The following is a 19,853-nucleotide window of genomic DNA, read 5'->3' on the forward strand; positions in this document are numbered from 1 at the left end:
CTCATAATATCCAAACTTTAATGTTTTACGTAGCTTAGATATGTTTTTATCATATGCATCATCAATGATAATATTAACCCCATCATCTATATTATAATACCGCTCATCCGCCTGTAGAACATCTTTACTCGTCTGGATGATGAATGAAGCGTCTTCGTCGCAAAAATTATACCAACTATAAGGGTAATCTATTTCAATTAATCCAACCTCCCATGCACCTTTCAGATCTATAGTTTTTGCCAATCTTGTTCTGTAGTTAGATATTCTGTTTTCAGGATATATATATAACTCGATGCATTGCAGGGCAGCGTGACGTAAAATTCACCCTCTGCCATGGTTAGATTTTCATAAATGACCTGTAGTGTATGCTATCCATATCTTTATGGCTTCTGTAAATCCACCACGTCACGTTCGGGAATCCATGAAGAGAACTTATCATCCCATCCTTTCCATCGGACCAAGTAAAATACACCTTTTTTAGTTTTTTTCTTATCCAAAATTTTATCTATCTTAAATGTTTTATCCTCATCCACAATTATCTTTTGCAATTCTTGTTCATAAACGCATCCGTCGATAATTTCACCGTCATAGTCTTTTAATCTGTAAACAGGTGGTTGTCGAGGTATACACTTTGCTATAGTGAAAAACTCTTCTGTATAATTCTGTTCATAACCCTTAGAAAATACATTTCTTACTTTAGAAACTCTAACAACATCCCCGACTTTATATTTAAACTCCGGTTTAGTTTTTCGCATGTCACCGTACAAGTTGTGAAACACCAGCGTTTCATTTTCTTTATTCACATCCACCGGTTTCATTTTAATACTTTTATGGTAACTGTTGTTATAACCGTGTAAAAGATCTTGAAGAATGTCGCAGTAACGTTTTGAATTCACTGCTGTTAAACATCTCCACATACGTGTTTTGAGCGTTCTGTGAAAACGTTCAACCACGCTGGCTTTTAAATCACTGGCTGTGAAAAAATGATGCATGTTGTATTTTTTAATCAACTCTTGAAAATGTTTGTTAAAAAATTCTTTTCCTTGATCGGTTTGTATTTTCTGTGGGATGCGTCCCACTTTGAGAATAGATTGGAAAGCTTTAGTCACTTCAACACCAGTTTTGTTTTTTAATGTGCGACACCATGCATATTTCCTAAAAACATCTATACAAGTCAATAAAAATTTTTATATTATCATTTTCTTTAGAATAAGCGGTCATATCAACCAAATCTAGCTGAAATTGTACATCTTTTCCATACACAACCACTCTATTTCGTTTGTATTTGACGGGAGCAGTTCTGTGTAAAGTATAGACATCCTGAGAAGCTAACCATTCTTCCACTTCTTTATTTTTTATTTTAACCCCATATTCCTCTTGTACACCACTTTGTAAGCGTTTTTTACCTCCTAACGATCCATGATGTAAGGGGTTGTAGTAAACCTTTTTCATGAGATCATGAGACATGATTTCTCTACGATGACCAGACAATAATGACTCAAATATTAAGATGACACATGATTTTTATTTTTAGAAACGTCATGCATACATGTGTAACGTGTTAAAAGTAAAAGAAAAAAATGTTACAGATCATCTAGATAATAGAGAAATTTCACACACATAACAAAATTGTTTTCAATCACATATTCGACAAGTGTGTCAATAATTTTATAAACATCACATGGGTCATTTCTTGATAAAAGTGTTGCGCATACATCGGTTACATAAGTACATAGACATAAAATATTACCTATTTTAAGGTTTTCCTTACATTCAGGCATTAGTTCCAGAATATTTCTCACAAATACATCGGGTGTACAACTGTCAGCAATACACATATTTGTCATAGCATCCCATTCATTAGATAAGCTTCTCGCTACACACATTTGAATCCTTAATTTTGTTAAATACTTGTTATCGATATGATATTCAGCATCAACAATCTTGTACAATAAATCAGTGATTTCACATTTAATACGTTGTTTAAAAATACATTCTGCCAGAAAGTGTAGACTGCAGAGGTTCCCCATGTTCAGACTTGCTCGGTGGTTTCAGGATGACTGTTCTTCCAACTGTCGACAGCGTTATAAACGGCCTGTTCGCAGGATTCATCCACAAGCTTTTCTCTGAGTGCAGACAGAGCGTGTACAATGTAGATCTCGTTTCTGAGTTCACACAGAACAGTCTCAACAACGCCTTGAATCTTTTGCAGGTGTGGTGTAACGCCAAACGTTTTCAGGGTGGTGGAGAGAATCAGTTTCAGTTCAGGCTTGAGTAGTTTTCTGGACAGCTCCTCAAAGCATCCCAAAAAGTAATAAGCCGGGGCTTCAAAAAGGCATGAGTGTTGCGTCTGACTCGGATGATCAACCTCGCATCCATAGCATTCATTCTTTAATTTTTTGTCTATCCAATGTTCCAGAATCACAGCAACCACAGCTTTGATGACCTTGTGTCCTGTCACTCCTATGCAGCCATCCACAGCGTCAGAGCTGTCAGCGGTTGTATTGGCGGGTACGTAGTTTGCGAGGAATGATTGGTTATGATAGCCGAGATCAATGCAGAATTTTGTCAACCAGGCTTTGTCAAAAACTTGTATGGACAACGTCTGTGGTGTCGCGTTGTCATCCGGCATTGCAGGTGCTGTTTCGGGTGTGTTGCTGTAGCAGCAGCCAGATGTAAATTCTTCAGGCATCCTTGATGGTACGTAACGTTTGTTTGAATGTCAGAGGGGGTCTGTCAGCTTCCCCTTTTTAATGGCTGTAGTAAGTGGGCGGAGTTGCTCTGAATTTAGGGAGGGTGGGGTCTTTCTCATCAGGCTTAAACAGGCTTGCCTCCTTACAGATTTGTAAGTGTCATACTTGTCACACCATTTAAACGTTTTTTTGATGCATGAAAAAATACTGTCCATCATGTGAGCATCTTTCCATTGGAACAGGAAACTGAGTTTATAATGAAGATTGTGTTCCGTTTCGGGAATAGGCCACACACGACACTCGAGCTTTGTGTGATCATTGCAGTAAAAAAAAAAATATACCCAGTCATTAGGTAGTTTTTTATTATGATCACCAACCACACGAAATCGACCCTTTGGATAATCAGAATTCCATTCAGCAATATAAAGCGGCCGATCACAGCATTCTTTGAGGTTGCTCCACACGTTGCAATAAAATAATTGCCAATCTTTCTGTGTAAAAACCAGTTTTGGTGTATGCCATGAAAATCGTCTTCAAAATCCGTACTGTAAAGAGTCAGCAACCGTCTCGCTTTGTCAAACATGTATCGGCACGGTCTTCAAGCATCTTAAAATCACGTTGAACAATGTCTCTGTAATCATGGAGAAATGTTGTCAGACAAACTCCTTCTGTTTTCTTCGGTGCCCTAAATGGTGGTTCATCCATTTCCACACGTCCTCTTGTAGGTGAAATACACATCAGTTTTTTCGTTTCTTTAGGAGTATGTGTTGGTGGTGGTGATTCCATTGTAGCAGAATATTTTCCCCCAAAACACACAAATGTAGCCTATATAATTTGCATTTTCATCATATAGAAGTCATGTATTTATACTTTCCAAAACACATACCCGCCTAACAATTACTATGAAGAACCAACCCCTTTCTGCCTTTTCGTAATTGGCTGGCCGAATCTGGGGGGTGTGGTTAAAGGCGGAGTTGGAGGCGGGGTTACATGTGTCTCATTGTTTCTCATGTTTTAGTCATTCTGTATTTGACATCAGGAGAGAGTGGTCGCATTTTTGACTGCTCCCCCAGAGCAGTAAAAACAGAGGCGGAGTTTGGTGGGCAGTGGCTTAGACTCAGTTTTGTCATCATTTCTTCTCTAACAGGCAACAAGTGAGGATCCAAGTCCGGATATTCCGTAAGATCAACTAAATCTTTTTCCTAACTTACGTTTTCTTAACATATACTTACATTTTAAAATCATTTCACTTGCAGTACTTAGGCTACAAGCTGTTGTTTTGTTTAAAACTATTCGACTCATTTTTAAAACTAAAATGTGTTTATTACGTTTAAGTATTTATTTATTTATTTTCTTTATTTAATTCTTTTTCTTAACTTAAAAAAAAAAACTTTTTTACTTGTTTCAAACGGTTTAAAGTCTATCTCAAATCTGGCTGTGTAAGTTAAGGGTCTATGTATGCGCGCGCACAGAGTTTTCACACCCGCTTTGACAGCTTTTTCTTCTCCGGAGGGAGAGAGAGACACGGAATAAACACGGATTTCGCTCCGAGTCTCCGTAAGATAAATCTCCGCTTCTTCTTTAACAAATACTCTAACATTATTTACTCTACTAACAGTTTAATTCTAACATTGTTTTTTTTTTTTTTTTTTTTTTTAAATACGTTTTAACACTTTTTAATTGAACTAAACAAGAAAGAAAGAAAAACGAAACAAACTGTCGGATTTTTAACATGTCAAAAAACTTTCATGTGAAAATGTACACCTTTTTTTGAAATAAAAGCAACCTTTTCCCCCTCTTTCTAAACATATACACATTTAAATGTTTAAAGCACATAACTGCCCAATACACACACGCAAAAACCGTCACAATGTCACTAATAACAACGCCTTTTTCCCCCGCTACGATATCAATCTGTATTTTGATATCAAAAACATCCCTAGTTCATAGCGGGTTGAATTAGGGGTCAGATGGCCAGGTGTCCAGATTTGGGACACGCGAGGGTGGGAGGGAAAGGGGGAGGGAGGGGGGAACATTTTTATGAGGGTAATAATCATCAATCATCTTGACACAAAGTGCCCGGAAACCTCTCGGTGGTGGTTTGGTGGTGATTGACAAGGTGCGTAACAAGTCTGAGGAGAGATGGGGTGGGGAGGGGTGAGAAGGGTGCGCAACGATGCCTATTTGAGGACCGGGAGGGAGACGCGAGATTACCGGGAGATCATCACTTGTTTGCGGGCATCCGGAGACTCGCAAAACTTCCCGCCCTACTTATAATTCTCTCTTCATATAACCGTAAGCCTATTACATATCCATAAAACACTGTGATATAACCGCGCCGGATCGGATCGCTTTCTCACTGCAATCGAACCGCTCCAAGGTTCGTTTCAATCGAGCCGAGACCACCTTATTCAGGCAATCTCGGAGATCATCTTTGGCGCGGAACAGAGCACGATTGCCCCATTTACATATGCCAAACGAACCGCGCTAACTAGGCAAACGAGACAGGTTCCGAAACAAAAGTGTAGGTGTTAAAGCACCCTTAGAAGAGGTTTCCCTGAAAAAGCAGGTACATTAATATCACTTTTAAAACTAGTGTATAAACGGCCTGACAGGAAATACAATATATTTTATAATCATAAATCATTTTATAATTATTTAATAAAATAGTTCTTTAACTTAATTTAAGAAAACTTTAGGGTGTCAGGATCATCGATGATCATTATTTTGTTTCAAGTCCTTAAGACTAATTTGAGTTAATATTTAGGTTATTCACTAAAATATATCATAGCGATCCTACCCCCAAGACACGGAACAATGCAGCTACAAAGGTCGGGCACATTCTGTAATTTTTGCAGTTTATGAGTGGTGGTGTCGAACACCTAGATGACCTGATGTTTCTGGATAATACCGCCTGAATACGGCAATGGGTGTCCCATTTAGGTCGGTCCCCAATTGTTGAATCCACCCGCTTACAGTATCTAAAACACAACCTACAGGTCCTCCAATACGTCCACGAGGCTCCACCCCCTTCATCTCTGCTGACACTGCATTCCATGGTAGTGGTAATGCGGGAATTGAAATCATTGTCGCACGGTCTGCGGAGAAAGGTGGCGGCGTATGAACGAACGTTAAGGCGGACAAAGGAGGCGCAGCTCATTCGTAAATCTGACCTGCTCAGCTGCCATCAGCCGGATTGAGGATTCCAAAGCTGCTAGGTGAATTGAGGGCCCTCGGGGTGGGGGTGCCTTATGTGACGGTGGATTGATCCTCCACTAACCCACTGTGGTGATCTGTTTGTTATGCCCAGATCAATTAGCCTCGTCCCGACCACTAATACCCAATGGCGGCTATATGGGTTTTTGATTGCCTATCTCATATCCATTACTGGTCACAGGCCCGGCCTGTTTCAGAACCTGCTTATCCATGAGGTAACAGATGCTAGACGTTCGCCGGACCGGGGGGCCAAGTTAAATAAGCTACCGGGTTTGGAAGCGCTGTTACAAGTAGTTCCTAAGATTTCTGGATCTCAGAAACGGCCTTCCCGGTGGCAAATCCGCTAGGTTTTTTTTTTTCTTCACTTCCAGAACTTCATTGCAAAAACCTCAATCAGTACTTCCAATTGGCTTGGGACTAAATGGGCTTGTCCCGTACGCCCACCTTTACAGATGTCCGTTCATCCATTGCTACCCACGCAAGTGTTCCCTTACCCGGCTTTCTAATTTCAATTTTACTGTGTAATTATGCCTTAACGGTTTGTTTCTGTCCCAAGATAAAGTATGCACACTCCGGTGAGGACAAAGCAAAGTTAGCTGCCTTTATGGCTCATGACACCGGTACTTCTGATCGATATTATGCTATTCACCTCCCTGCCAGCCATGCTATGTGATACCGCCATCTGTTCAAAGCAGCTCTCCGTTAAAGCCCCGGTGTTATGGAAACGGAGATCCGTCCTCCAGCAGTAAGTGTACATCTTTGTGCTCGATTTAAGTAGTGCTATTCTCGGCTAAAATGGTTTGTATCTGTCATTGCTTTTAGGAAGGAGGAGGAAGGGGGGCAAAGCGAAGCTGCAGCGATCCAATCCGGACACCCAACATTAAATCGAAGAGACTGGTTTAATTGAATTAAATAAAAAGAACCATAAAAAGACTTGTCTGTGTCTTTGTCTTACCTGCCTTTAAGACGCGGCTATGCGGTCAACCGTGTGTATCTCGCCGGCTTTAGCCTTACCAACCAGAGGCTCGTGTCCCAACGCGAGTATCCGGACGAGCCAAGCCAGCTCCCGGCGTGTGTCCTGCCGCATTCGGCCTTAGAAACCACCGGCTTGTGTCTCGACGTGGGTATGCAGATTAATTGTGTGTGGCCCGCTCGGTAAAACAACGTCAGGGCAGCTGTCAGGTCTCATAATTCAACTTTCTCCCGAGATGAACACATAAAAGCAGTGATTTTTCATATTTATGTAGGCTAGAAAATAATAAGTTTTGTAATATTTTTTATCCTTTGTTTATATCCTATATCTATTCTTATTTTATCCTATATACTATTCTTAATATAAATTTTTTTTTCATATGTAAGGATATTTGCCTATTGCTCTCGTGCGTATTAAGCAGTGTGTAAGCGAGCCGCAACTCTGCGCCATAGTTTAGACCGGGTTTGTTTTGGTCTAATGAAAAATCTATTATTAGTTTCTCAAAATAGTGACGCGCCAGCAGTGTTCCTCAGAACGCCTTCCATTTTAGACCAGAACGCCTATAGGTGCACATCTGAAAGCAAATGCATCTGCTATTTAAACAGCGTAGCGCAACGCCTCAAAACGACTCTTGCGCCAAGCTGAAACTAGCAAAAGACTATTGCGCCTTGCGCCACATTGCGCCGGGTGTATGATAGGGCCCTAGGTGTTTTGCTTCAATGCTTACAAGAGCAGAACTGCAATCGAGCAAAATAAAAAACGTGCTTTATTTCCACATCTTTCACCCATTTTAAAGCTAAAGTTATTGCCAACATTTCCCCTGTATAAACTGCTAATTTGTTTGAAATCCTTATTTTTTTACTATATTGAACTTTGGAATTACATATGCTATTCCTAGCTGGTCATTATCTGGATTTTTTGATGCATCTGAATAAAGATGTACCATATCTCCGTATTCTTCCATTAAATATTCCCTTACATACATTTCCTCAAATTCTCCCATTCCCTCTTTGTTTATTTCCTAACATTTCTAAATCCACTACTGGTTGAGGCAGAACCCACAGATGTACAGCAGGTATAATCAGTCTGGGAGATATACTTAACTCTTTAAACGTTCACTTCCTCTTCTAAATGTTCCACTATTCACCCAAAACTATTGCATTCACTTTTTCAATACTCCTAGCATTTCTGTAAAACCTTAGTTGTAGGGTGAGACTACTCCTGCCCCATTAGATTAACCCAATAAACTGCCGTTAACGGTTTCCTTAAACTAAGAGGCATTTCTCCTACTTCAACTTGAAGTGCTGACACAGGTGATGATCGGATCGCCCCACAAGAAATCATTAATGCCTGAGCCTGTATTCTTTCTAACTTCTCTAGATGAGTCTTTGCTGCTGAACTGTACACTACACAGCCGTAATCCAACACTGATCTAATCAGTGTAATATATATATAGTTTTTAAAGCCAATCTGTCTGCCCCCCAGACCTGCCCAGCTACACATCTCATGTTCAGAACCTTTTTGCATTTATCTTCCATCCTTTTAATATGTTCATTCTATGCAAGTCTATGATCTAGGCACATACCTAAAAATCTTATTTTTGATACCTGTTCTAGCTGTTGATTATATAACTTTAACTTCAAATTTGTTCCTTTACTTTTTTTTGTAAACGAGACCACTTTTTTTCACTGAAAACTTGAAACCCCATTTAAATGACTATTCTTCAACCTTATTTAATGCCTCTTGCATTTTCCTCATAAAATAATCTATATTTCTTCCCCAAAACCACAAAGCTCCATCATCCGCAAACAAAGACCTACTCTTCCCCCATCTACTTTCTCAAATACATCATTAATCATTATAATGAAAAGCAACGGGCTTATGACACTCCCTTGAGGAGTACCATTCTCTGTCAATTGTTTTGGTGTTGTAAATTCTCCTACTTTTACCTTAATTGATCTCTCTTGCAAAAAATCTTTAACCCAATTAAACATTCTCTCTTCTACTCCCATTTTTTTCCAGTTTTATTAACAGTCAATCATGCCATACCATATCATAGGCCTTTTCAATATAAAAAAAAAATACTGCTCCCACTGATTCTTTTTCATTAATGCATTTCTTATATCTGTCTCCAAACATACCACTGGATCCTTGCTCCCCCCCCAAAGCCACTCTGATTTGGTGATAATTTCTTACCATTTTCCAAATGATACATTAGTTATGCCAGTTATGATTTTTTCCATTATTTTACCTAAATGAGATGTAAGTGCTATTGGTCTGCAGCTGTTTGGATTACTAAAATCTTTTCCTGGTTTTTTAATTAGTTAATTCCTGGTTTCTTAACTAGTGTGTGTCATATTTTTGTTTTTTAAATTGCACATTGGAGTATGGGAGAAACGCAATTTCAGTCTGCTGTGTAATGTACTGTTGCATGGTTTGATTGACAATAAAGTTGACTTGACTTGACTTAATAGGAATTATTAAAGCTTCTTTCCAAATCTTTGGCAAAATTGCTTCTCTCCATACTTTGTTGTAAAAATCTAACATAATACTCAAAGCCTTGTCACTTAAATGTATAATCATAGTGTAACTTACTTTATCTAAACCAGGGGAAGATTCTTTTACTCTGTTTAGAACTCTTTTTAGTTCTGCCATTTCCAACGGAACATCTAAAACACTGCCCGTTTCTTCTTTCCGTTGCTTTATCATAGGATTACTTGATAACACCTCCTTCCTGATCCTTACTTTATCCTCACACAAATTTCTAGGAGTTTACTTTGGTGAATGCTTCTCTTAGCATCATAGCCTTTTCTCTGTCATTCACCGCCATCACGTTTCCTTGGAGCACAGGAATTTCCACATCTTTACTAATTCCTCTCATTTTTTTAATCATATTCCATATTTCCTCTTCTGGTGTACTTCTTCATATTTCGTTACAGAATTCACTCCAATATTCTTTTTTGCTTGCCTTAATACTCTAACTTTTGCTTGAACAGTTTTATATTCTATTAAACTTTGAAAGTTATGTTAATTTGTTATTTTTTTTAAATGCCTTTTTCTTTTTATGACTTCTCTGCATTTCTCATTCCACCAAGGCACTATCTTCCTCTCCCTTCCCCCTTTACTCTTTGGAATATATTGTTCTGCTGCCTCCATAATTACTGCTACTATTCTGTTGTTTATTTTATCATTGTCAAATATCTCCATTTTATCCAGTGTTTTTAACCCTTCTTCACTAACCAATCCAATCTCCCACCAATCTTCGCACAGGACTGAGTGTGTGAGCTGCTTATATGAGTGAGTTTGGTTCATCAGTGTGATGTGCTGCAGGTGTGTGTGGCAATTAGTGTTTGTGCATGACGTCATGGTTAGAAGTCCGGTGATAGTGACCTCTGCTGGCCAGCGAGGGGAATGACTGGGACCGAGTCGGTGACAACTACAGGTCAGCTGCATCTTGTGTTAACCATACTCCTGAGTATTTAAGGGAGTTTAGTTTCCAATTAATATTTAATTCATGTTGAAGTTTATTGTTTGGTTGTAGTCAAATTATAAAATTTGAGTTTTTTTGTATGTTTAATTTGTACCCAGAGAGTTGTCCAAACCTTTCAAGAACAAGAAGCAGACTAGAAAGTGATTCATCTGGATTTTAGAGATACAGTAGCACATCATCCGCATATAGAGCAATTTTATGGTCTACCTTATTAATGTTAATCCCCCCAATTGATTTTTCTTCTCTAATTGCCTGGGCTACAGGTTCAATGTACATGGCAAACATCAGGGGAGAGAGGGGACAACCCTGCCTAGTTCCTCTTTCTAGTTTTATCTTTTTTGATAGACAATCGTTTATTTTTATCCGAGCCTCTGGGTTTGAATATAAACATTGAACGCTTCTAACTGTATTTTCTGTAAATCCAAATCTATATTAAACATTAAATAAATATTCCCAATTTACACACTCAAAAGCTTTCTCTGCATCTAGGCTAACTAAAATTGCTTTAATGTGATCTTTTTTAATTTGTCGTATTGCATGAAGTATCTATGTCTATCAAATCAGGTAAAAATGTTTCAAGTCTCTTAGCTAAAATAGAGGCAAATAATTTGTAGTCTACATTTAAAACAGACACAGGTCTAAATGAACTACAAAGAGTTTTATCCTTCCCCTCTTTAGGTATGACTGAGATAATTGCTTCCCTCCAAGAAGGGGGAATTTCTGCTTCTTTAAGTGTCCAATTAAATGATGATATAAGAAGAGGTGAGATCTCTTTTTTAAATGTTTTGAACCATTCAGAAGGTAGACCATCAGTGCCGGGTGTTTTATTATTTTTAAGATTATTTATAGCTTTATCTAATTCACCCTCTGTAATTTCTTTTGTTAGGAGACTATTTTGTTCTCGTCCAATACAGGGAAGATCAAGAGAATCCAAAAAAGCTTTAATTGATGTATTATTTACCTGTGTCTGTTGTGAGTATAAAGATTTATAATGGGTTTCAAATGCCTCTTCAATTTTATCCAGACTATACAATATTTTTCCTGAGTTGGGGTCCTTTATCTTATGAATTGAAACCTTTTGTTGTTTTTTAAGTTTCCATGCTAGCCTTTTTGTTGCTTTTGGTCTCGTTTCATAAAAGGTTTGCCTTAAGAATTTTAATATTTTCTCTATGTCCTCTCTATACATTTCATTTTATTTTTTATATTTTTGATGTTCTGTTAATTGCTTTAATTGATCTTCAAGATTCCTAAATCGAAGTTCTTTTATCTTCTTAAGGGTTGCTGTAATAGAAATGATCTTGCCTTGTAATACAGCTTTAGCTGCATCCCATAAGATTATAGGACTTACTTCCCCATTATCATTATTCTCTACGTATAATTAAATTTCTGATTTAATTTGGGCCACTACTTCTGTTTTCCCTAGTATACTTGTATTTAGCCTCCATGTTTTATCAGCTTTTCTGTCATTCAAATTTAAAGTGAGGTATAATGTTGCATGATCTGATACATCGGCCGCTTTCATTTCACATTCTTTTACCCTGTGTCTGTCCCTGCTAAACTTAAAAAAATAATCAATCCTACTGTAAACTGCATGGGGTGAAGAATAATAGGAGTATTCTCGATTTGAGGGGTGAAGATCTCTCCAAACATCTAATAGTCCAAGATCTTTTAATGAATTCTTAAAACTTCTTAATTGAGCCATTTTAATTCTTTTATTTTTGAAAGTGTCCTTTTGTTGGTTAAGAACTATATTGAAATCACCTCCACATATTGTTATTGCCTTAGTTTCCATAGCCAAAAGGTTGATAATTGTATTGAACAGCGTTTTACTGCCAGGAGGTGCATATATATTTACTAAAGTGATTAATTGTTCATTTAGTTTTCCCTGAAGCAAAATATATCTGCCTTCTTCATCTGATATCTCTTTTAGCAACTCAAAATTAAGAGAATTATGAACTGATATTGAAACTCCCCTTTTATTATTTTTCCTAAAAGAACTATAGAAAGTTTGTGTATATCCAAAATTTTTTAAGGTGTGTTTCTTGCAAGAATATGATTTGATTTTTTTCACGTTTCATTTTGGCTATCACCTTACTCCTCTTAATTGGTTTATTTAACCCATTTACATTTAAAGATGCAATTTTAACATATCTCTGCATGGTAATTTCGGAAAGTTAAGTTGGAAACCTTTATAACTGACAAAAATTATAATAAATTAAACAAAGAACCAAGAACATTGAACATTGCTTCCACAGCTTCCAAAGTTGTGGGCCACGTTTGACCCAGCAAAACCCAGCTGAAGTCCTGGGGAGAGGGATTTATTCCTGCCTCTTGCAGGTGTCCTTCATTAAGATGAGAAAAATTATTTTCTAACATATCAATCTAATCACTTGTCCCTGTTCTTTTTTTTTTTAACTCAGATTATTAACTTAAGTAAATATTATTTAAAAACAATGATTTCTATAGCCACTCGAGGATTCCAACCAACTAGGAATCATGAGGATTGTTCAAATACAAAATGAAACATATTCAGTCCAGAACGACGTAGTTTTTACCTTTTAAATGACTCTCTCGAGAAGAACACATATTCAAACAAATTGTAAAATGGTTAAAGTTCAAGTATTTCAGCCGAAGTCAGTTCGCACTCATAAAGTAATTTGAAATAGCGTTATTTGTAAGTTGTGTATCGTAACAGTGCCTCCGCATACCTCTTTAACGTTAACAGTCAGCGGTGTTTCTCAACAGTTAATCTTCATTCGGTGTTTGTCTCTGAAAGCTCTTCAATCTTTCCCGAACACGATCAGGAGCGATCCGTCCAGCTCTTAGCCACTGGATACGGCATGTCAGTCTTTCTTCCCATCGACACCGGGGGTCTTCGGATACCTGCTGCGTCATCGTCACATCCACCGTATATCCTCTCTTATTCAAGTCTTTCGTAGCTTCAGCCACGCTTTCGTAAAGTTGTGGTCCTGTCTCCCAGTGTATTCGCATTTTGGCTGGGTAGGGCGTCTGAAATCTGATTTTGTTCTCCTTGAGGACTTTTTTTACTTCTTTATATTCCTTCAGTTTTGCATTAATCTCCATGGGGAAATCATGCGCAAAGAAAATCGGCTTGCCATCGTGTTGCGGTTCATCTGTGCACTCTCTGTACCTGCAGGTCTAAATCGGAGTCCAGTGAGAGCTCAGTTTTTAGCAAAGATGTGATGAAATTAATCATGGACGTCCCTTCTGCTCCTACTTTAATACCGTATATTCGTATATTATTCCGTCGTGATCGGCCCTTGAGATCTGTGACCTTATTCTGCATCATTTTTTGCTCTTTCAAGGTGTGCAGTAAGACGTCCTTTAGTTCAAGGTTTGCCAACTCGAGTTCAGTTATTCGCTCCTTTGCTTCATTCAGTCTTGTGCCATGTGACTGAATATCTTCAGAGATGCCTTCAAGCTTCTGGTTTATGTCGCTTTTCAGCTTGTCCACTTCAGTTTTCATATCCTTTTTGAACTCTTCTTTGAATTGGCTGAATTCTTTTCTTAAATCCGTCTTCAGTTCGGAGATATCTCTGCTGAGTGCTCTCACTGCTCGCAAAGTTTTGGCGCCATGTTCTTTCTCAGGTAGGCCTAACTTGTCGTTATCATTCCTCGTCTCCTTTTCCTCCTCGCTTAATTTTAGCTTTGAATTCCCCTTTTTAGGTTTTGCCCTATTCATTTTGAAGTCGTCTAGTGCATAGCTCACCTGAATTGGTAAAAGTATAAGGGCTTTTTGAACTTATTGACCGGAAGAGTAAGTTCTATGCTGCCATCCTACGGCTCTACCTACCGGAAGTCCTGGACTATGGCATTTATGTATGCATTTGCAGCTATTTTCAGAAAAAGGTGAAATTAAATTTTGCAACAACATCCTTCAAAACGCTAAGAGGGTGTGAGTAAAAAAAATTCCAAGGAAGCACCAGGCTCAATCAAATGCCAGAACACACGAGCGACAAGGATGGGATTCGAACCCACGCGTGCAGACCACAATGGATTAGCAGTCCATCGCCTTAACCACTCGGCCATTTTTTGATTGTATTTCTTGAAAAGTAAAGCTTCAATGAATCATCTGGCAGATAGAACCTCATAATTCCAAGCGGAAAATGACTTGTGTTTTTTACTTCAATTCCCAAGTGCAAAGTAACTGACATGACAGAGACCTTAAGGGTTCTCTAAATGCAAATGATCAATGTATGAAAGAGAAATGCTACACACATGTTGTTTGATATATGGAGTGCAAAAACTTTTAAGCTCAATATCACAAAATCATTCAGAACGCAGATAGAACCTTGTAATTCTAAAATGACAATTTGCCAAACCTATTTTACACAATCTAATTTCACTTAATAAACAGTTTTGTCTTAAAATGTAATCAAAATTCTCTAAAACTGGACTTTTCCACCAAGCTCTCAAATTTTGCCATATTTCCTTCTTTTAGATATTGGGATATAATCTTTTCCAGTACTCTTCTGCTTTGGGTGTAACAAACACGTCTTTAGATAAGCAAGAATAAAACATTTTCAGTATACCATCTTTGAAAGCATATTGATTTTCTTTAAAGTTAATCACCCTTCCTTCATCGCTGTGCATTTCCAATTTATTCTCTATCTTTGACAAGAGTTATTGAAAATCAATTTACTAACTTGAAAAAAAAATAGACCAAAAGAATGGAAAGAAATTATAGAAAACAACAGAAAGACCTTCTGCAGTTGCTATTGATCTATTTAATGTCTCCTACATGACATGGAGTCCTACAACTATTGTGTTGTACTGATGTCTACACCTACAACAACCAAAAACCCAACCTCACAGTAACCTGTTGTGTTTTAGCAACATCTACACCAGCCACAAGCCTAAACCCCACGTTACGGTAAACTTTTGTGTACCCTAAAGGTCTGCACCGACCACAACCCTAAACCTTGCCTACTTAAAAAGCTTAGCCATGGAGCCTGGATGGCTGAGTCGGTAGAGCATCAGACTTTTAATCTGAGGGTTCAGGTTTCAAGTCCCAGTTTGGGCATATAAGACCCTTTTTGTGGAGCCACAGCTTTTGCGGTTGAGCTATTGCTTCCCGAAAGCTTCATCTGGATGCACCACACCACACGTGTGCTAGCCATGAGGACATGGCAGTACATGTAGTTGTGGCCGAGTGGTTAAGGCGATGGACTCGAAATCCATTGGGGTCTCCCCGCGCAGGTTCGAGTTGTGCTGACTATGTGCTGGCAGTGCGCAGTATTTTAATTTGCGACCTTCCTTGATTGTTAACATATCCATTGTTTCTTGTGAAAAGGGATGTGATGGTAGGCAAAAGCCACAAAAATAAATCGGCAGCCATGGTACCTAACTGCCATGGAGGCCCTCCATTTTCAAAGATATTTGACAGAGAGTGAAGGTCCAGTGGTTGTCTCGTAGCTTGCCGTGATCGTATAATGGTTAGTACTTTGTGTTGTGGCCGCAGCAACTCCAGTTTGAATCTGGGTCACAGCAGATTTTTCAAGGTGACATTGGCGTTGGACTCTGTGTTGCCATCCGTAATCTCCAGCCTCCTTTTAGTGCAGGCTGTGCTAATGGCACGTCCTGAATGTTTATGTTTCCTAAAGTGTGGAAGACTAGTGAGGAACCTTTGATGCCAGCATGCTGTGTAGATAAGTACTGATCAAGTCACGCTTCTAAGGCATGGAAGGAATCTTTTCAATTGTTGAGTCTCCATTCATTGCCACAACAACAGTAACCCCGTCTGCAGTTGCTATTGATCCATTTATTGTCTCCTACATGACATGGAGTAAAACTATTTTGTTTTACTGATGTCTACACCTACAACCATAAACCCAACCTCACAGTAACCTGTTGTGTTTTAGCAACATCTACAACAACCACAAGCCTAAACCCCACGTCACGGTAAATTTTTGTGTACCGTAAAGGTCTGCGCCGACCACAACTCTAAACCTTGTCTACTTAAAAATATTGCCATGGATCCCGGATGGCTCAGTCAGTAGAGCATCAGACTTTCAATCTAAGGGTACAGGGTTCAAGTCCCCGTTTGGACCCTTATAAGACCCTTTTTGTGGAGCCACAGCTTTTGCGGTTGAGCAATCGCTTGCCGAAAGTTTCATCTGGATGCACAACACGTGTACTAGCCATGAGGACATGGCAGTACATGTAGTCGTAGCTGAGTTGTTTAGGTGATGGAAACCTGTTGGAGACTCCCCGCTTAAAGCAAGAAGCTTCTTCTCAACCATTTACCCCAGTATGCAGAAATTTTATAGGCTTGTTGTCTCAAGTTAAATGTCAGTACTTCCATGTCATACACCAATATCATACCATTCACCTAAAGATGGAGGATCTTCCTTTAGCAATTTTTTTTGTAATGGCATTTTTGCTAGTTGTTAGTAGTGTGTTAAGAAGATACACATCATTTTATGGTATTTCTGCAGAGTAAATTCCCAGGTACATAGTTTTAAAATTACATACCAGATTCAATCTCATTATTGCATTTATCTCTTTATTTAAATCTTGTGTATAATACTACAGTCCCTAAATATGTGGAAATGGTCTGCCAATACATTTTCACATTTTCTCCAGCATTCACCATTTTTTGATCTCTACTTTGAAAGTATTTTATTTTAGGTGATATAAAAAACCTGATAACATTGCTCCAAATAAATCCCCTCCATTAATCGGAATTAATTGTGATCATTTGTGTTTCCCGAAGAGTCAATAATTCCTCATTTGTTAGTATTAATTTGGCTTCCCTTTCCCATTTATGTTTTGTATACATTATTGAGTGTTTCTTTGTTAATGTCAGACAGGAATAAAGTCTTGATACTAGTTTTTTTTATCAACCTTCTTTTTGTAACCATCTATAAATACCTGCACTAGTGTTGTTTTTATGTCTTCAGAATCTATTATGCTTTTATTGAAGTAGTGTCTAACTTGAAGGTAACGGAAAAAGTCTTGTTTATCTAAGTTTTATATTTTGGAAAGTTGTTGAAAACGTTCTAATTCATTATCAGTAGTGTTGAGACAGAAGGATGTTATGGCCTACACTGTAAAAAATTGCTGTTAAAAAACGGTCAGATTCTACGGCAAAATAATGTTTTTTAACTAAAACAGTAATATTCTGTTTAAAACAATGCTTTCTGGGTAACATTTTTGTTTTTGAGAAAGTAACCAACTGCAGAAAACTGTGAGCTAACAGAGTTCAGATTTGATGTTTTGAAGTCTGTGTTTGAAATCACACTTTGTGTCCTTGTTCACTATTTCATACACTAGTTAACTAATATAGTTCACATGACAGTTTTAATGAACAGTAATGAGTGAATTCAGACACTGATGAACACCTGCTGTTAATAATCACAATTACTGAAGAAAATAAACAAGAAACACAAACAATGACTTGAGTTACAGCATTAAATCAAATAAAATAAAACAGCTTCAGTCTCAGCAGCGGATCATTAAACAACTCCACAAACAACAGCAGACACACTTATTACTGACTGATTTGTCTTCCATAATATTCTCAATGAGATCCAACAGAAATTAAGGTGTTTTTTGTGTCACCGTAATGGAGTGAGGGGCTGGTTTAGTTGGGCTCTTCACCCTTGAACTCATTTAAGAAGACTTTCCATCTGCTTGAATACAGAGTTTACAAAACGTTTGTACTTTAGCAATAAAGTTGGGAAGTCAATAAATAGAGAAATCTATTTGTCTGAAATTAGTTCTGATAAATGTTTTGGTATAAATCTGGAAGAAGGGCCACATTCAATAAATTTTATGCTTAGTTGCAGGTATTAATTTAATTAATGAGAAGTGGAAACAGAAAAGATACCTCCGTAATTACTTAACAGTTAAGAAATAACATACAAAAACAGTTCAGTTATGACACATACACACTCAGACCTCATGAATCTGACCTTGTATCTCAACAATGGTAACATCTCAAATGTTTCATGCTGCAATGCATGCTGGGAGTGGCACTGTACAAATATCCCAGCATGCATTGCGGTATAAATAAATGTTGTATAATGATCTAACAGTTTTCTTTATTTGTGTTTGATTCTGCTGTTGTTTATGTTTAGACTTTCAGTGGCCTGTTTGTGAGTTAAACTGTTAATTTTGTTAAATTTGTTTTCACCATTATTGAGGTTCATATGCTGATTATTGATGTCTCTTTGAGTGCGATTTACACCATAGAGCAGTGTTATTGTCCAAGATATTCTTAATAACTTCCAGAAATCATTGTCATATATAGACATAATGTAAAACAATAGATTTAACATTGAATAGGAGCAGTAAATTTTATTATACTAAATGAGACCAGACTCTGCCATTTAACAGCAACATGAACATCACCAGATCTTATTTAGGTTTTTGACTGGCTTGCCACAACAAAGGAGCTTTTTAAACAAAGTTCTTACCAATTGCAGCAGCCAAAATATATAAATGTTAAAAATGTCAGGGCTAAGAGCCCAACTAAAGCAAACTCTGTTCTCCATGATGGTGACGTAAAACTTTAACTTTTTCTCAAGAAGAACTTTAGTAGATGTTATACAAAAATACATGTATTAAGTAATAAGTGTAGCTGGTGATGATGTTTGTAGAGTTGTTTAATCATCCGCTGATCATTTAAATGATTTAATCATTTGTTGTTCTTCAGGTTATTTCATTATAAAGCTGTGACTAAAGTTTTGTATGTTCTGTTCTTGTTTTTTCCCTTCAGTATTTCTTCATTTGTTCATTGTTAATCCTCAATTATCATTTAATTAGTCAGTTAATTAATGAATTTACTTCAGCTTTGCTCCATGTTTATTGAACACTCAGTAGTGTGGACACTTCAATTAAAACTGAAGTATATGCTCTGGGGTTTAAAGGGTTAAAGGTGTGAGAGGTAAAAACACAGTGTAAAAATGTATTTTAACAGTAATATACTGTTAATTTACACTACGGAAGTAGACTGTAAAAAAACAGTAGATTGCTGGCAACCACAGCTGCCAGTAGATTACTGTTAAATCAAGGAAAAAACAGTATTTTACTGTAAGACCTGAAGCTAATTTCTTCTGTCTGTCACCGTTGTGGAGGAGAGTAGAGCCAGTGTATGAGTTAAAGATGAACAATGAACTGCTGATGTTATTCTGCATGTTTCTCTATTTAAAGATAGCGGCTGTTTAGTTGCTGATGCAGTCAGAATCTCTCTGGTGATTCCAGATTTACATGTATGTGTGCTGTTGTGAAAAATAAGACATTAGAGTTAAACCGAACTTTTCTAATTAACTAAAATAAGTTATCATTATAAGTATGCTTCTAAGCATATATAGCACAATACTTCATAAACTCATTCAGCAGTTGACCAAGTTGAGGCAGTTGCTTTCAGTGAGCAAAATGAGTTCACTTGAGTATTGTGTAAATCAATGTAGTCCATGTATTTTTACAGCAACATACTGTAAAATAACAGTATATT

The 19,853-nt window shown here is 37.6% G+C and overlaps 1 protein-coding gene and 1 non-coding gene across 3 annotated transcripts in view; both read left to right on the forward strand.

The window, feature by feature from the left end:
• Window positions 1–19,853, forward strand: part of LOC137491103 (uncharacterized) — a 1,183,352-nt gene that overhangs the window by 1,073,959 nt on the left and 89,540 nt on the right. The gene's annotated exons all lie outside the window — the stretch shown is intronic.
• On the forward strand, window positions 15,532–15,613 carry trnas-cga (transfer RNA serine (anticodon CGA)). The gene has a single exon. It is a non-coding gene; the product is annotated as a tRNA-Ser (tRNA).

Source organism: Danio rerio, chromosome 4 (assembly GCF_049306965.1).
Source record: "Danio rerio strain Tuebingen ecotype United States chromosome 4, GRCz12tu, whole genome shotgun sequence".
NCBI classification, from domain to species: domain Eukaryota; kingdom Metazoa; phylum Chordata; class Actinopteri; order Cypriniformes; family Danionidae; genus Danio; species Danio rerio.